Raw genomic sequence first — 17,758 nt, 5'->3', positions numbered from 1 at the left:
AATTCACACTGCTTTTCTAGTCTTCATACTCATAAACTGAAAGCATAAATGTACCTTCCATGAAGTAGGTATATGTGCTCTGCATAGCATGGAGAAATTTTCAATTAAAAGCTACTTGGTTGTAGCAATGTATTTTTAGAGTCCTCAGTTAAAGAATTAAGTTTTCTTGAATTTTTACTTGTATGTTTTTTGTAAAACTAAACATAAATGATTATATGTTATCATAGGTATTTCTATATTATCTGAGTCTGAATTTTTGGTCAAGGTATGTGTGTGTGTGTGTTGTTTGAAAAAAATGTAAGAAGAAAGAGGCAGAGGGAAAAGGGTTCAGTTTCAGAATACAAAAGGTGTGTAATTTGTTCCAATAATACATGAACTTTTGAACTGGAACTTAGGTGAACTGGATCCCATATTTTACATTGAATGATTTGAAAATGATGAGACAGCAATATGAAATATTTCCACTTGATTCACTGAAAATCAGTAAATAGCACAAAGTAATTTTCTCTTTGGTGTCTGAATATAATCTGGTGACTCCTAGATTTGGAATGTGTTGAAATATAATTGTTTGTCTTAAAATATGAAACAATATGTGCACTAGCCAATTCACAGAAATGAATGGGAGGCTCTCCAGAAGTGTCATAAAATTGCAGGGAAAAATATCTGTAAGATGAATAGAAATAGTTCCCTTTTTATCCTTGTTTTGAGTTAGCCAGGCAAACCAACCTCATGTGTAGGAAAATGGAGAAGGAAAATGTGCCCAAGGAAACAGACTGATTCCTGGCCTTAACAAGTTGTGTTTTCATGTGTGAGAGTACCGATAGGAATCACTTCCTCTGAGTGATGGTATAGCCTAGTTCATTCCTAGTGTTTTCTGAACACTTACTACATGCCAGGGATGATAAATAAAAACAAAGAATTTATCCCACCTCAGAGAGTTTGCCAGTTAGTGGCAGAGAGGGGCAGGTTATTCAAATACACAGAAATAAAAGTAAAATGTTCACTGTCCAAACTGCTGAGAAGATGTAGCACAAAGGAATAAACAGGGTGGTGGGGGAAGCCTGTCTGAGGAAGTGATACATCTGCTATTTGGAGGATAAATGTTAGGTAGGCAAAAAGAAAGAGAAGAGAGCTATACAGTATCTTTGTTATGAACATATACATTCTTAGAAAACACACATGCTGACTTCAGACTGTTACTGATATCTGAGGTGGCATGGAGGGGAGATGAAATATGTTGGATAGAACTTTGGCTACAATAAGTATTTATTTAGCTCACATCCTAAAAAGGAGAAGATAAATAAACATTTTAGTAAATAAATATATGTTTGCTGTTATTGTTTATTCACTAAGTTGTGTCTGACTCTTGTGACCCCATGGACTGTAGCCTGCTAGGCTCCTCTGTCCATGGGATTTCCCAGGCAAGGATACTGGAGTGGGTTGGCTTTCCCTTCTTCAGGAGATCCTCCTGACCCACAGATCGTACTTGCATCTCCTGCATCGACAGGTGGGTTCCTTATCGCTGAGCCACCATGGAAACCGATATCATGTGTATTAGGTAGTAATAAAGTGAAAGTGAAAGTGAAGTCGCTAAGTCATGTCCAACTCTTTGCGTCCAACTCTTTGTAGCCTACCAGGCTCCTCAGTCCATGGAATTTTCCAGACAAGAGTACTGGAGTGGGTTGCCATTTCCTTCTCCAAGATAGTGATAACTGCTATGAAAAATAAAGCAAACAAGAAATGGAAAGGTTAGGGAAGGATGCCATTTCAGATTAGATGATAAGGGAAGACCATTCTAGGCAGACCTCTGAGTGAAGAGAGATCATTAACTATGTCTCTTTTTTTTTTTTTTTTTTAAGAGCTAAAGATGACTCTGGAAACATGGTAATGCCTGTTTAATCTGGGTTGGAGAATTACAGCCTGTTCTATAATTCTTGATACTCCATACATATGTATTTGAAGTATTTTAGAAATCATTAGATAACGTATACGTTTTTAGTCTGGGGGAAGGATACTGGTGTCTACAAGGTACTGAAAGAATCTAGATTAGCACCAACAGTATGGTAGGAGTTTCATATGAGACACGCCTGGAGAAGTGGGTGGGTGCTAAACCAGCAAGTCCTTGCAAACTCTGTGGTGAATGTCAGTCTTTATTCTCAGAGCGATGGGAAGACACTGAAGGACTTTAAGTGTGCGTAGGAGTAATAAGATTGGATCTGGATTTTGAGGAATTTAAGAATTTCCATTTAGTCAAGCAGTTTTAAACTGACATTTGCAACTTGCCAGGCTCTGTGCTTGATGTTTGTTGTTGTTGTTTACTTGATGAGTCAAGTCTGACCCTTTGTGACCCCATGAATGGTCACCCACCAGGCTCCTCTGTCCATAGGTTTCCCAGGCAAGAAAACTGAAGTGGGTTGCCATTTTATTCTCAGGGGATCTTCCCAATCCAGAGATCAAACTCACATCTCCTGCGTTGGCAGGCGAGTTCTCTACCACTGAGCCGTGAGGATCCAGGGAGACATAATACTGATAGGTCTTTGTACTTAAAGAACTTGAAGTCTAAGAGATGGGTAAAATTTTTGTGGTCATCTGTAGATAAACTCACTGGGGGGAAACATTGAAATCTCCCGGTAAGGTTTTTGTTCTATGCCTTTAGCAGTCTGCATGTTATCAACTTTGATGAAGGATTGGGCAATTGCCTTGATTTTAATGGCTTTGAGAATTTTGGTAATTCACTGGTTCATTTGTTGGGGAGAAAAATTTGTTTTTGTGTCATTGAGTAGCTACTTATATGCCATTATATACTTATATGCCTTATATGCCACTACTTATACTTATACAATACTTTTGTATTGTATCTGTACAATATTTATGATTTTTTTTTCCAAATTTGAGACTTCTAGTATGATAAGGCCAAGAAGTTCTGGGTAAAAGAAGAATCATGTGAGGGGCTTGTTTTCTGTAAAAACAAAACAAAAGTCACCCCTTTAGAGTGTTATTTGAAGATTGGAACTTGAAAGTTTTTGCCAAAAAGGGCATTTATAATTCAAGTAGCAGTGATCAAAGGACTTTTAATATTTTGGAAGTAGTGTGTGTAATCTGTCCAAGGAACATATTCTAAGTGATTCATTACTATTTAAAACCTAGAAGAAGTGATAAAGATGAACTCTTGATGAGAATATATGAATTTATGGAAGGATGCCAAACAACTCCAAAGAATAGTTTAAGATCTTTTGAGGACTTCCCTCTGATTGGGGAATTTCCAATGATGGACATCATTCTTCTTGTGTTTTATCATTTCCCACAAAAGTTAACTCATGAGCTTCATTGTTTGCCATGGTAGGAATGTTGTTTTTAGTCAAACTTGGTCCTTGACCTATTCTCTTTAGTTGAATAGAAAACAGTTACCAAGCTCCTTCATTATCTCAAGTGATTTATTGACCTAAGCATAAATTTCAAAGCAACTTAGATTTATCTAAATAACTCAAATTGACACCATATAAAATAAGTCATCTTATATTCATCATAATAAGAGAGCAGTTTCTTTCCAGAACTAGGTAGACTATTAAATCTTATGAACATCTAAAACTCAATTATTATATTATGAAAAAAAGTAATTTTTCTCAGACTATAGCATCTATAGATGATTCTGAGGAAGAAAAAAATGTATACCTAATAATGACGTTTGCTTTTCAGATAATCATGGGTCAGTTCAATTTAGTTCAGTTCAGCCACTCAGTCATGTCTTCCTCTTTGCGACCCCATGGACTGAAGTATACCAGGCTTACCTGTCCATCATCAACTCCTTAAGCTTGCTCAAACTCATGTGCATTGAATTGGTGATGCCATCCAACCATCTCATCCTCAGTCGTCCCCTTCTCCTCCTGCCTTCAAACTTTCCCAGCAGCAGTGTCCTTTTCAAATGAGTCATTTTTTCCTCACTAGGTGAGAAGTAGGCCATAATATTGGAGCTTCATCTTTAGCATCAGTCCTTCCAATGAATATTCAGGACTGATTTCCTTCAGGATTGACTGGTTTGATCTCCTTGCAGTCCAAGGGACTCTCAAGAGTCTTCTCCAACACCACAGTTCAAAAACAGCAATTCTTCAGTGCTCAGCTTTATTTATGGATAGAAACAACTAACTGATTAATAAATATTTTTATGCAAATAACAAAAGAGTGGAATTGTGTCAAGCCTTATTTTGTTGCTGTTGTTCAGTGGCTCAATCAAGCCTGATTCTTTGTGACCCCATGGACTACAGCATGCCAGACTTCCCTGTCCTTGACTGTGTCTCAGTATTTGCTCAAACTCATGTCCATTGAGTCAATAATGCCATCCAACCATCTCATCCTCTGTCACCACCTTCTCCCCATGCCCTCATTCTTTCCTGGTATCAGGGTCTTTTCCAATGAGTCAGTTCTTCTCATCAGATGACCAGTGTATTGGAGCTTCAGCTTCAGCATCAGTCCTTCCAATGAATATCCTGGATTGATTTCCTTTAGGATTTACCAGTTTGATCTCCTTGCAGTCCAAGGATTCTTAAGAGTCTTCTCCAGAAAAAGATGTACTTTTCATCACAGAGGACTACAATGCAAAAGTAGGAAGTCAAGAGATACCTGGAGTAACAGGCAAGTTTGGCCTTGGAGTACAAAATGAAACAGGGGAAAGGCTAACAGAGTTTTGCCAAGAGAATGCACTAGTCATAGCAGACCCCCTCTTCCAACAACACAAGAGACAACTCTACACATGGACGTCACCAGATGGTCAATACAGAAGTCAGATTGATTATATTCTTTGCAAACAAAGATGGAGAAGCTCTATATACTCAGCAAAAACAAGACCAGGAGCTAACTGTGGCTCAGATCATGAGCTCCTTTTGCAAAAAAATAAAGTCTGAAAAAGTTAAGCATTTTATGTTTACACGTTAGAATTGAATAAATTGATTGTTTGAATGTGGCCAAGGAACAAAATGAAGAGTAAAATAAGCTTATTTATAAAAGAAGAGAATGGGAATGCTAAAATCAGAAAATGAGGGAACTTAATTTTCAATTCTTTTATATTTGTTGCTCCTACATAGTTTCAACCCCAAAGAGGAAAAAAAAAAAAAAGCAAAAACAAAAAAAAACAGAATAGTGCTTCTGATTTGGAGAAACTTTGCCTTAGGAAGCATCACTATGAACAAAGCTAGTGGATGTGATGGAATTCCAGTTGAGCTATTTCAAATTCTAAAAGATGATGCTGTGAAAGTGCTGCACTCAATATGCCAGCAAATTTGGAAAATTCAGCAGTGGCCACAGGACTGGAAAACATCAGTTTAAATACCAATCCCAAAGAAAGGTAATGCCAAAGAATGCTCAAACTACTGCACAATTGCACTCATCTCACACGCTAGTAAAATAATGCTCAAAATTCTCTGAGCCAGGCTTCAGCAATATGTGAACCATGAACTTCCACATGTTCAACCTGGTTTTAGAAAAGGCAGAGGAACCAGAGATCAAATATCCAACATCTGTTGGATCATCAAAAAAGCAAGAGAGTTCCAGAAAAACATCTATTTCTGCTATTGACTATGCCAAAGCCTTTGACTGTGTGGATCACAATAAACTGTAGAAAACTCTGAAAGAGATGGGAATACCAGACCACCTGTCCTCCCTCTTGAGAAACCTGTATGCAGGTCAGGAAGCAACAGTTAGAACTGGACATTGAACAACAGACTTGTTTCAAATAGGAAAAGGAGTATGTCAAGGCTTTATATTGTCACCCTGCTCATTTAACTTATGTTCAGAGTACATCATAAGAAATGCTGGGCTGGAAGAAACACAAGCTGGAATCAAGATTGCCGGGAGAAATATCAATAACCTCAGATATGCAGATGACACCACCCTTATGGCAGAAAGTGAAGAGGAACTAAAAAGCCTCTTGATGAAAGTGAAAGTGGAGAGTGAAAAAGTTGGCTTAAAGCTCAACATTCAGAAAATGAAGATCATGGCATCTGGTCCCATCACTTCATGGGAAATAGATGGGGAAACAGTGGAAACAGTGTCAGACTTTATTTTTCTGAGCTCCAAAATCACTGCAGATGGTGACTGCAGCCATGAAATTAAAAGACACTTACTCCTTGGAAGTAAAGTTATGACCAACCTAGATAGCATATTCAAAAGCAGAGACATTACTTTGCCAACAAAGGTTCGTCTAGTCAAGGCTATGGTTTTTCCTGTGGTCATGTATGGATGTAAGAGTTGGACTGTGAAGAAGGCTGAGCACTGAAGAACTGATGCTACTGAGCTGTGGTGTTGGAGAAGACTCTTGAGAGTCCCTTGGACTGTAAGGAGATCCAACCAGTCCATTCTGAAGGAGATCAGCCCTGGGATTTCTTTGGAAGGAATGATGCTGAAGCTGAAACTCCAGTACTTTGGCCACCTCATGCGAAGAGTTGACTCATTGGAAAAGACTCTGATGCTAGGAGGGATTGGGGGCAAGAGGAGAAGGGGACAGCAGAGGATGAGATGGCTGGATGGCATCACTGACTCCATGGATGTGAGTCTGAGTGAACTCCGGGAGTTGGTGATGGACAGAGAGGCCTGGCGTGCTGCTATTTATGGGGTCGCAAAGAGTCAGACACGACTAAGCGACTGATCTGATCTGATCTGATGGCATCTGGTCCCATAATTTCATGGCAGATAGATGGGGAAACAGTCGAAACAGTGGCTTACTTTATTTTTCTGGGGTCCAAAATCACTGTGGATGGTGATTGCGGCAATGAAATTAAAAGACACTTGCTCATTGGAAGGAAAGTTATGACCACTTAGACAGCATATTAAAAAGCAGAGACATTACTTTGCCAACAAAGTTTCATCTATTCAAGGCTATGGTTTTTCCAGTGGTCATGTATGGATGTGAGAGTTGGTCTATAAAGAAAGGTGAGCCCCAAAGAATTAATGTTTTTGAACTGCAGTGTTGGAAAAGACTGTTAAGAGTCCCTTGGACTGCAAGGAGATCCAACCAGTCCATCCTAAAGGAGATCAGTCCTGGGTGTTCATTGGAAGGACTGATGTTGAAGCTCAAACTCCAATACTTTGGTCACCTGATATGGAGAGCTGACTCACTTAAAAAGACCCTGATGCTGGGAAGGACTGAGGGCAGGAGGACGACAGAGGATGAGATGGTTGGATGGCATCACCAACACAATGGACATGGGTTTGGGGGGACTCTGCGAGTTGGTGATGGACAGGAAGCCCTGGTGTGCTGTGCTTCATGGGGTCGCAAAGAGTAGGACATGACTGAGCTATTGAATTGAACTTCACTGAACTTGCCTTATTTTTCTAACTCAAAGTTTAAAGCAGTATGATACAGTACAAAAGCAAATGGATTCAGAGTTTTCTAACTTAAGTTTGCTAAGATTTAGTTCTATCTTTCTCACTAGCAATTGAGGTTACATAATGATCATATAACCATTTTGTGTTCACTTTCCTGAATAACACTTACTTCATAAATTTTATGAGTGATAATATGTAATTAGGGGACATGTTTACAGAATTTTAACATATGACAGCAACATGAAGCATTTAAGATATTACACTAGATATTAAGGATTGCGAGAATTGATGTGATGATGGAAGAGTCTTCTTTTTCAGAGGGTCAGTAAGGTGGGGCTGCAGGAATTGGGCTTTGGAGCAATAGGCACTCAGATCAAAACCCTGCCTTCTCTCTTTACAGTCTTTCTGATGTTAGGAAGTCACTAAATCTTCTAAAGTATCCATTTATTTATCCACAAGTGGAAATAATAATTATGAGTCTTAACTAATATGTGTCAATGACCTAGGATGGTGTCCAAAGCTAAATGAAGCTCATTAAGTTCCTTTCTGGTGCATTGTCTTTAATCATTCTTCTTTTCAGATATTTACCTATAATATTTTTACATTCAAATATGTGTTAAAAAATTTGAACAAAGCATGTTGTTATCCCATTTTACAGAAAGATCACATGGTGACATGAAGGAAAAACTCAGGCTCAAAGGTTTCCAATACCATAATAACATAACCAAGGTGATAGTTTAGAGCCTCAAGGAATCAATGTAACTTTTTTTTTTTTCTCTTTCAGCATCCTAATCTTCCAACCTTATCTAAAATCTTAACACTGGCTCCACATGTCCCCATTTCCATGCTTTATCTATCTTCATAGCACTGATCACCATCTAGTTTGTTACATGTTTATTTATTAATTTGCTTATTATTGGGGATAGTATTTAAACTCAGAACAAGAATTTCTTGTTTCCTTAATTAAAGTTACTAATTATTTTGTATCTTCCAAAATGAAAGTTGGAATATTTTAGGAATAAAATATTGAGCATTTAATTTATTGCAAGATAAAATACATTTAAAAAGAGTGTGTATGCCCTTTTAATAAATATGAAGCTTACTCTATCATGTATGTATGAATATAGTTAAAAGTCACACATACTAGATCTGTGTGATGTTTAAAATAGAGCAGCTTTTCCCTGCGTGGTGATTTTTACTACAGAAAGGTATTAAACAGGACAGTCTGACAATCTGTCACTGGGGTGCCATCACTGCTTTTTCCAGATCAACTGACAAGACCTCAGCTGGGTCCTTAAAATTACTTAAGAATACTTCTACATCTATCCTCCTGGATATGCTCCAACTGTCACTTGGGGAAAAAAAAAAATCACTAGAGATAAATCTCTACACCAGGTCTTTTGGCAGAAAACCAGTAATATCATCATCTCCAAAAGAGCCTTTGTAGGGAAAAAGGCCTTATCAAATTCCTTGGACATGAAGTTACTGTTGGAACAATTCTTAAGCTATGTGATCACCATGCAAGGAAGCTGCAGCTTTTGAAAGGTCAGAAATGGGCTTATAGTGATTAGGCTATCTTAATATTGTTAGGGAGAAGGCAATGGCACCCCACTCCTGCACTCTTGCCTGGACAATCCCATGGACGGAGGAGCCTGGTAGGCTGCAGTCCATGGGGTCGCTAAGAGTCGGACACGACTGAGCGATTTCACTTTCACTTTTCACTTTCATGTGTTGGAGAAGGAAATGGCAACCCACTCCAGTGTTCTTGCCTGGAGAATCCCAGGGATGGGGGAGCCTGGTGGGCTGCCGTCTATGGGGTCACACAGAGTTGGACATGACTGAAGGGACTTAGCAGCAGCAGCAGCAATATTAGAGAATGAAGGTTGTTAGAATACTATAAAAGCATTAGGTCTTATAACCTTCTGTGAGAAGAATCTGTGTGCCATTAACTTAACCACAATTTCCCGGTATTATTAAAGAGACAAAGCCTAAAAGACTAATGATAATCCTTACCCTCCTGTGGATGTGAATTCAAAGTATAGAATTAGGTTATTCAAAATGTAGGGTGTTCAGATGGTGACTGCAGCCATGAAATTAAAAAGACACTTACTCCTTGGAAGGAAAGTTATGACCAACCTAGATAGCATATTCAAAAGCAGAGACATTACTTTGCCAACAAAGGTTTGTCTAGTCAAGGCTATGGTTTTTCCAGTGGTCATGTATGGATGTGAGAGTTGGACTGTGAAGAGGGCTGAGCGCCGAAGAATTGATGCTTTTGAACTGTGGTGTTGGAGAAGACTCTTGAGAGTCCCTTGGACTGCAAGGAGATCCAATCAGTCCATTCTGAAGGAGATTAGCCCTGGGATTTCTTTGGAAGGAATGATGCTAAAGCTGAAACGCCAGTACTTTGGCCACCTCATGCGAAGAGTTGACTCATTGGAAAAGACTCTGATGCTGGGAGGGATTGGGGGCAGGTGGAGAAGGGGACGACAGAGGATGAGATGGCTGGATGGCATCACTGACTCCATGAATGTGAGTCTGAGTGAACTCCGGGAGTTGGTGATGCACAGGGAGGCCTGGCGTGCTGCGATTCATGGGGTTGCAAGTAGTCGGACACGACTGAACGACTGATCTGATCTGATCTGAACAGAAAATAAGGTGTGTAAAAGCTAGGAAAAACACAACTATTTCTCCTAAACAAAAATGTATGAAAAAAAATACACTATGAAAAGGCAAAAAGGTAAGACACTGAAAGATGAACTCCCCAGGTGGGTAGGTGCCCAATATGCTACTGGAGATCAGTGGAGAAATAACTCCAGAAAGAATGAAGGGATGGAGCCAAGGCAAAAACAACACCCAGTTGTGGATGCACTGATGATAGAAGCAAGGTCCGATGCTGTAAAGAACAATATTGCATAGGATCCTGAAATGTCAGGTCCATGAATCAAGGCAAATCGGAAGTGGTCAAACAGGAGATGGCAAGAGTGAACGTCCACATTCTAGGAATCAGCGAACTACAATGGACTGGAATGGGTGAATTTAACTCAGATGACCATTATATCTACTACTGTGGGCAGGAATCCCTTAGAAGAAACGGAGTAGCCATCATAGTCAATAAAAGAGTCCAAAATGCAGTACTTGGATGCAATCTCAAAAATGACAGAATGATCTCTGTTCGTTTCCAAGGCAAATGATTCAATATCACAGTAACCCAAGTCTATGCCCCAACCAGTAACGCTGAAGAAGCTGAAGTTGAACAGTTCTATGAAGACCTACAAGACCTTTTAGAACTAACACCCAAAGAAGATGTCCTTTTCATTATAGTGGACTGGAATGCAAAAGTAGGAAGTCAAGAAACACCTGGAGTAACAGGCAAATTCGGCCTTGGAGTACAGAATGAAGCAGGGCAAAGGCTAATAGAGTTTTGCCAAGAGAACACATTGGTCATAGCAAACACCCTTTTCCAACAACACAAGAGAAGACTCTACACATGGACATCATCAGATGGTCAATACTGAAGTCAGATTGATTATATTCTTTGCAGCCAAATATGGAGAAGCTCTATACAGTCAGCAAAAACAAGACCAGGAGCTGACTGTGGCTCAGATCATGAACTCCTTATTGCCAAATTCAGACTTAAATTGAAGAAAGTAGGGAAAACCACTAGACCATTCAGGTATGACCTAAATTAAATCCCTTATTATACAGTGGAAGTGAGAAATAGATTTAAGGGACTAAATCTGATAGATAGAGTGCCTGATGAAGTAGGGACAGAGGATCATGACATTGTACAGAAGACAGGGATCAAGACCATCCCCATGGAAAAGAAATGCAAAAAAGCAAAATGGCTGTCTGAGGAGGCCTTACAAATAGCTGTGAAAGGAAGATAAGTGAAAAGCAAAGGAGAAAAGGAAAGATATAAGCATGTGAATGTAGAGTTCCAAAGAATAGCAAGGAGAGATAAGAAAGCCTTCCTCAGTGATCAATGCAAAGTAATAGAGGAAAACGACAGAATGGGAAAGACTAGATATCTTCAAGGAAATTAGAGATACCAAGGGAACATTTCATGCAAAGATGGGCACAGTAAAAGACAGAAATGGTATGGACCTAACAGAAGCAGAAGATATTAAGAAGAGGTGGCAAGAATACTCAGAAGAACTGTACAAAAAAGATCTTCACGACCCAGATAATCACAATGGTGTGATCACTCACCTAGAGCCAGACGTTCTGGAATGTGAAGTCAAATGGGCCTTAGGAAGCATCACTAGGAACAAAGCTAGATGGAATTCCAGTTGAGCTATTTCAAATCCTAAAAGTTGATGCTGTGAAAGTGCTGTGCTCAATATGCCAGCAAATTTGGAAAACTCAGCAGTGGCCCCAGAACTGGAAAAGGTCAGTTTTCATTCCAATCCCAAAGAAAGGCAATGCCAAAGAATGCTGAAACTACCGCACAATTGCACTCATCTAACATGTATGGATGTGAGAGTTGGACTGTAAAGAAAGCTGAGCACCAAAGAATTGATGCTTTTGAACTGTGGTGCTGGAGAACTCTTGAAAGTCCCTTGGACTGCAAAGAGATCCAACAAGTCCGTCCTAAAGGAGACCAGTCCTGGGTGTTCATTGGAAGGACTGATGCTGAGGCTGAAACTCCAATACTTTGGCCACCTCATGTGAAGAGTTGACTCATTGGAAAAGACCCTGATGATGGGAGGGATTGGGGGCAGGAGGAGAAGGGGACAACAGAGGATGAGATGGCTGGATGGCATAACTGACTTGATGCACATGAGTTTGGGTGAACTCCAGGAGTTGGTGATGGACAGGGAGGCCTGCCGTATTGCGATTCATGGGGTCGCAAAGAGTCAGACAGGACTGAGCAACTGAACTGAACACACTATAAAGTAATGCTCAAAATTCTCCAAGCCAGGCTTCAGCAGTACATGAACCGTGAAGTTCCAGATGTTCAAGCTGGGGTTTTAGAAAAGGCAGAAGAACTAGAGATCAAATTGCCAACATTCCCTGGATCATTGAAAAAACAATAGAGTTCCAAAAAACATATATTTCTGCTTTATTGACTATGCCAAAGGCTTTAACTGTGTGGATCACAATAAACTGTGGAAAATTCTGAAAGAGATGGGAATACCAGACCACCTGTCCTGCCTCTTGAGAAACCTGTATGCAGGTCAGGTAGCAACAGTTAGATCTGGACATGGAACAACAGACTGGTTCCAAATAAGAAAAGGAGTACATCAAGGCTGTATATTGTCACTCTGTTTATTTAACTTATATGCAGAGTACATCATGAGAAACACTGGGCTGGAAGAAGCACAAGCTGAAATCAAGATTGCCGGGAGAAAAATCAATAACTTCAGATATGCAGATGACACCACCCTTATGGCAGAAAGTGAAGAGGAACTAAAAAGCCTCTTGATAAAAGTGAAAGAGGAGAGTTAAAAAGTTGGCTTAAAACTCAACATTCAGAAAACTAAGATCATGGCATCTGGTCCCATCACATCATCAGAAATAGATGGGGAAACGGTGGAAACAGTGAGAGACTTTATTTTGGGGTGCTCCAAAATCACAGCAGATGGTGACTGCAGCCATGAAATTAAAAGACACTTGCTCCTTGGAAGAAAAATTCTGACCAACCTAGACAGCATATTATAAAGCAGAGACGTTACTTTGTCAACAAATGTCTGTCTAGTCAAAGCTATGGTTTTTCCAGTAGTCATGTATGGATGTGAGAGCTGGGCTTTAAAAAAGCTGAGTGCCAAAGAATTGATGCTTTTGAACTGTGATGTTGGAGAAGACTCTTGAGAGTCCCTTGGACTGCAAGGAGATCCAACCAGTCCATCCTAAAGGAAATCAGTCCTGGGTGTTCATTGGAAGTAGTGATGTTAAAGCTGAAACTCCAATACTTTGGCCACCTGATGTTAAGAGCTGACTCACTGCAAAAGACCCTGAGGCTGGGAAAGATTGAAGGCAGGAGGAGAAGGGGATAACAGAGGATGAGATGGTTGGATGGCATCATTGACTCAGTGGACACGGGTTTTGGTGAACTCCAGGAATTATTGATGGACAGGGAGACCTGGCATGCTCTGGTTCATGGGATTGCAAATAGTTGGACATGACTGAGTGACTGAACTGAACTGAACTGAGCTGAAAAATTTATACTTTATTAGTAAAGTCAGAAATATACTGTTTTTAAATTGAATTTTATTTTTTAACCTTAAACTTCTATGTTGATCCACATAGAAGAATATGGGTTTTCAAGTAAAAATATAGTACCAGGATACCTCATGTAATATGAAGAGAAGCTAGACATGAACCTCAAAGCTAAAAATGTGGAAGTTTTCATGCCCACTATTCTTAAAATGGCAGTACTCAGCATAGTGGAAATCAATGGAAAACATATGCTTTGATAATAAAATTAGGCTTTACTTTAAATATTATATTATACATTTGTATTCATCTATTTATACGTAAAATAAGAAAACTTATTTAGACATTAAAAAGGTTTTAACCCAGTTGGCCCACAGGTAATACAAAACATTTAAATTCAATTGTTTAAAATTATTTAAACTTTTTGTTTTATTTTGGAGTATAGTTGATTAACATTGCTGTGTTTGTTTCAGTTATACAACAAAGTGACTCAGCCATATATATACATGTTTCTACCCCTTTTCAGAGGGTTTCCCTGGTAGCTCAGAAGGTAAAGAATCTGCCTGCAGTATGGGAGAACTAGGTTCAATTCCTGGGTTGGGAAAATACCCCAGAGAAGGAAATGGCAAACCACTCTAGTATCCTTGACTGGAAAATATGGACAGAGAAGCCTGATGGGCTGCAGTCCAGGGGGTTGCAAAGAGTCAGACATGATGGGGTAACCAACACTTTCACTTTTCACCCCTTTTCACATTCTTTTTCCAATTAAGTTGTTACAGAATACTGAACAGAGTTCAGACCCCTATTAGTGGGTCCTTCCTGGTTATCCATTTTAGATAAAACAGAGCATACATTTCAATTCCAAATGCCCTATCTACCAACCCCCACCACTCCCCCTTGTTAACTATAAGTTCAAATTCTATTTTAATAAATACTTGAAATATAATTCTCTATGAGATTCCCTGGTCGCTCAGATGTTAAAGAATCTGCCTGCAATGCAGGAGACCCAGGTTCAATCCCTGGGTCAAGGATAAAGCATGCATATTTTATGGTAGAGGTGTAACATGAAGACATAAAGGTGGTTGTTCCTGTGTGCTGAGACTGAAATGCTACAGTCTAATTCTGCTTTTCTTAAATGCATTAAGCAACTTTCTCTGTGGAATACACACTCGTTGAGTCCTCTTATTCTGATGAAAGAAGAAAAGACTTTAGGAATCAAGCATAGTTGTGTGGGCGTTCTCAGTCACTCAGCTCTGTCTGACTCTTTGTGATCCCAGGGGGTGCAGACCACCAAGTTCTTCTGTCAGTGGAATATCCCAGGCAAGGATACTATAGCAGGTTGTCATTTCCTACTCCAGGGGACCTTTCTGACCCAGGGATTGGACCCAAGTCTCTTGTGTCTCCTGCATTGGCAGGTGGATTCTTTACCCCTGAGCCACCAGGGAGCCCGAAAGCATAATTAGATTTATACAACATTTTGAAGTCTTTTGATTGTTTAAACTGCATTTTTCTAAAACAGGATATCTTTTAAGTGTTTTTTGGTGGCATCTTTAATAAACAGTAGTCTCCTCAGTGGAAGAGGAAAGCAGAAAACAAGAGAGCTTCTAATTAATTTTGTATTAAAAATAGTAATTCGACATTCACTTCTTCCTTCTCCAACTGTCTACAACATCTTGTATCTCACACTCTGGTAATCTTGCCCTAAAGTGGCAGTGATTTATCCTGTGTATGTCACTTTGAAACGTGTAGACATGTTTATTTATCATAACCCTGATAGTAGAGTTGTTTATAAAGCCAAAACTCTAGTCTCTAGCCAAAGATATTTGAGAACATAAAATACATAATGGATTAAACCATATATTTTAGTGTTTAGCCATACTTGTTTGTGTACAATGTAAATGTGTTCACCCACAATACTACGTGAATGTTTGCATTTATATATTTGTAAGAGGGCTGACCTCTAAATAGAAAAATGTAGAAACATTTTTACTTTATTGCTTACCAAAATTTCAAAGAACATACTTCCTTGTAATTCAGTATGTTTATACTAATATATTTGTAAGAGGGCTGACCTCTAAATAGAAAAATGTAGAAACATTTTTACTTTATTACTTACCAAAATTTCAAAGAACATATTTCCTTGTAATTCATTCTATGACTTTATTTCTCTTAAATATGGTTGGGTTAAGTTGCTTAAACTTTGGCTCGCAGAAACAATTTTTTTTTTTTCAGAATTCTTTCCTCATGATTTAAGTATAATTGAAAAATTGTAGCAATAAAATCCAACAAATATCTCTTATTACTAAATAATGCTCCATCTTCTTAGAGACACTAGTTCTTTGACTAGCTACACTCCAAATGTTTAAATTTCACATTTGGAAACACTTTTTTATTCCATGTCTTTTTGATATCTGATGTAACTTTTAAACTGTGACTCTCGTCCTTTGACATTCTGCAGTGGAAACATGAATTAATCATTGAGTTTGTCCAGCAAGCAGAGTGACATCTTACTGTGATACTATGAGCTTCCAGCAGGGCCAACACAAGCTGTACCTGAGTTTACAGCACAAGAAAACATCCCCATAGGAGTAACATTGCTGCATGCTCAACTTCCAGTCCTCAAAATTCTAGATCTTGTTAGTACAGGGGTGGATTCTATTCTTTTGCAATGTTGACTCTGTTATTGCATTTTCTGAAAACATAGAGGTTACTGTTAACAGCAACACAGACTGGGGTCCAGGGGTTACTGCCCACCTTATAAAGGCATTCATAAGATATGGTTTAAAAAGCCATTGTTATTGTTACAAAAATTGCATTTTATTGAGGATCACAAATGATTGTACAGATAATAAATATGTATTTTTAATGGTCTAGTTGGATTGCAGATGATTTCATTACTGCCTATAGTTATACAGATCAGCTTAGAGAGGGGAGCCATTTGTTAAAGAGCACTGTTAGACTTTCCTTGAGGACTGCCCTGTAAAAAGATTTTATGTGAAGTGATACTGTGTTGGTTTTCTCATACCCTGCTTGCAGTGTTCAGTAGAGACAGTTTTTGTCAGCTTTGTAGCTCTTGTTTTTTCCCTTTTTTTTTTCCCCTGACTTTTGTGACTGATTATAAGAAATTTATGACTAGAATCTTGTCATGTAACTCTTTAATTGGCCCTCCATATACAGGGGTTCTGCATCCACCGATCCAACCTACCGCTATTTGGAAAGTATTAACAAAGTATTCTAGAAAGTTTCACAAAGCAAAACTTGAATTTTCCATTCAGATAACTCTTTACATAGGATTTACATTGTATAAGGTATTTTACTTATCTAGAGATGATTTAAAGTATATGGAAGGAGAGAAATACAAGAGGGAGATTAATAAGATATACAGACTTCCAGATACAAAATAAATGAACTAGAGGTATACAATGGAGAGTGTGGGAAATACTGCTGTTGTTGTTTTGTCACTAAGTTGTTTCCAGTGCTTTCTGACCCCATGGACTGCAGCACACACAGTCTTCCCCGTCCTTCACTAACTCCCATACCTTGCTCAAACTCATGTCCATTGAGTCGGTGATGCCATCCAGCCATCTCATCCTCTGTCACCCCATTTCTCCTCCTGCCTTCCGTCTTTCCCAGCATCAGGGTCTTTTCAAATGAGTCAGTTCTTCACATCAGGTGGTCAAAGTATTGGAGTTTTAGCTTTGGCATCAGTCCTTCCAATGAATATTCAGAGTCAATTTCCTTTAGGATTGACTGGTTTGATCTCCTTGCAGTCCAAGGGATTCTCAGGAGTCTTCTCAAGCACCACAGTTCAAAAGCTTCATTTCTTCAGCACTCAGCCTTCTTTATGGCCCAACTCTCACATCCATACATGACTACTGGAAGAACCATAGCTTTGACTATATGGACATTCGTCAGCAAAGTAATGTCTCTTCTTTTCGATATACTGTCTAGGTTTGTCATAGTTTTTCTTCCAAGAGCAACCTCTTTTAATCTCATGGCTATAGTCACCATCTGCAGTGGGAAATATAGTCAATAATTATGTAGTATCTTTGTAGGGTATTATAATGAGAATCATCATGATGATCGTTTTGAAATAGAAATATCGAATCACTTTGTTGTACCAAGAGCGTAGTGTTGCAGGTAAATTATACTTCAAAGCAAGCAAGCAAACTCACAGAAAAAGAGATCATATTCGTGGTTACCAGAGGTACTGGTATTGGGAGGGTGAATTAGATGAAGGCAGTCAAAAGGTCAAACTTCCAGTTATAAGATAAATAAGTAC

This window comes from Bubalus bubalis, chromosome 1, assembly GCF_019923935.1.
Source record: "Bubalus bubalis isolate 160015118507 breed Murrah chromosome 1, NDDB_SH_1, whole genome shotgun sequence".
Lineage (NCBI taxonomy): Eukaryota > Metazoa > Chordata > Mammalia > Artiodactyla > Bovidae > Bubalus > Bubalus bubalis.
This window is presented reverse-complemented; position numbering follows the sequence as displayed.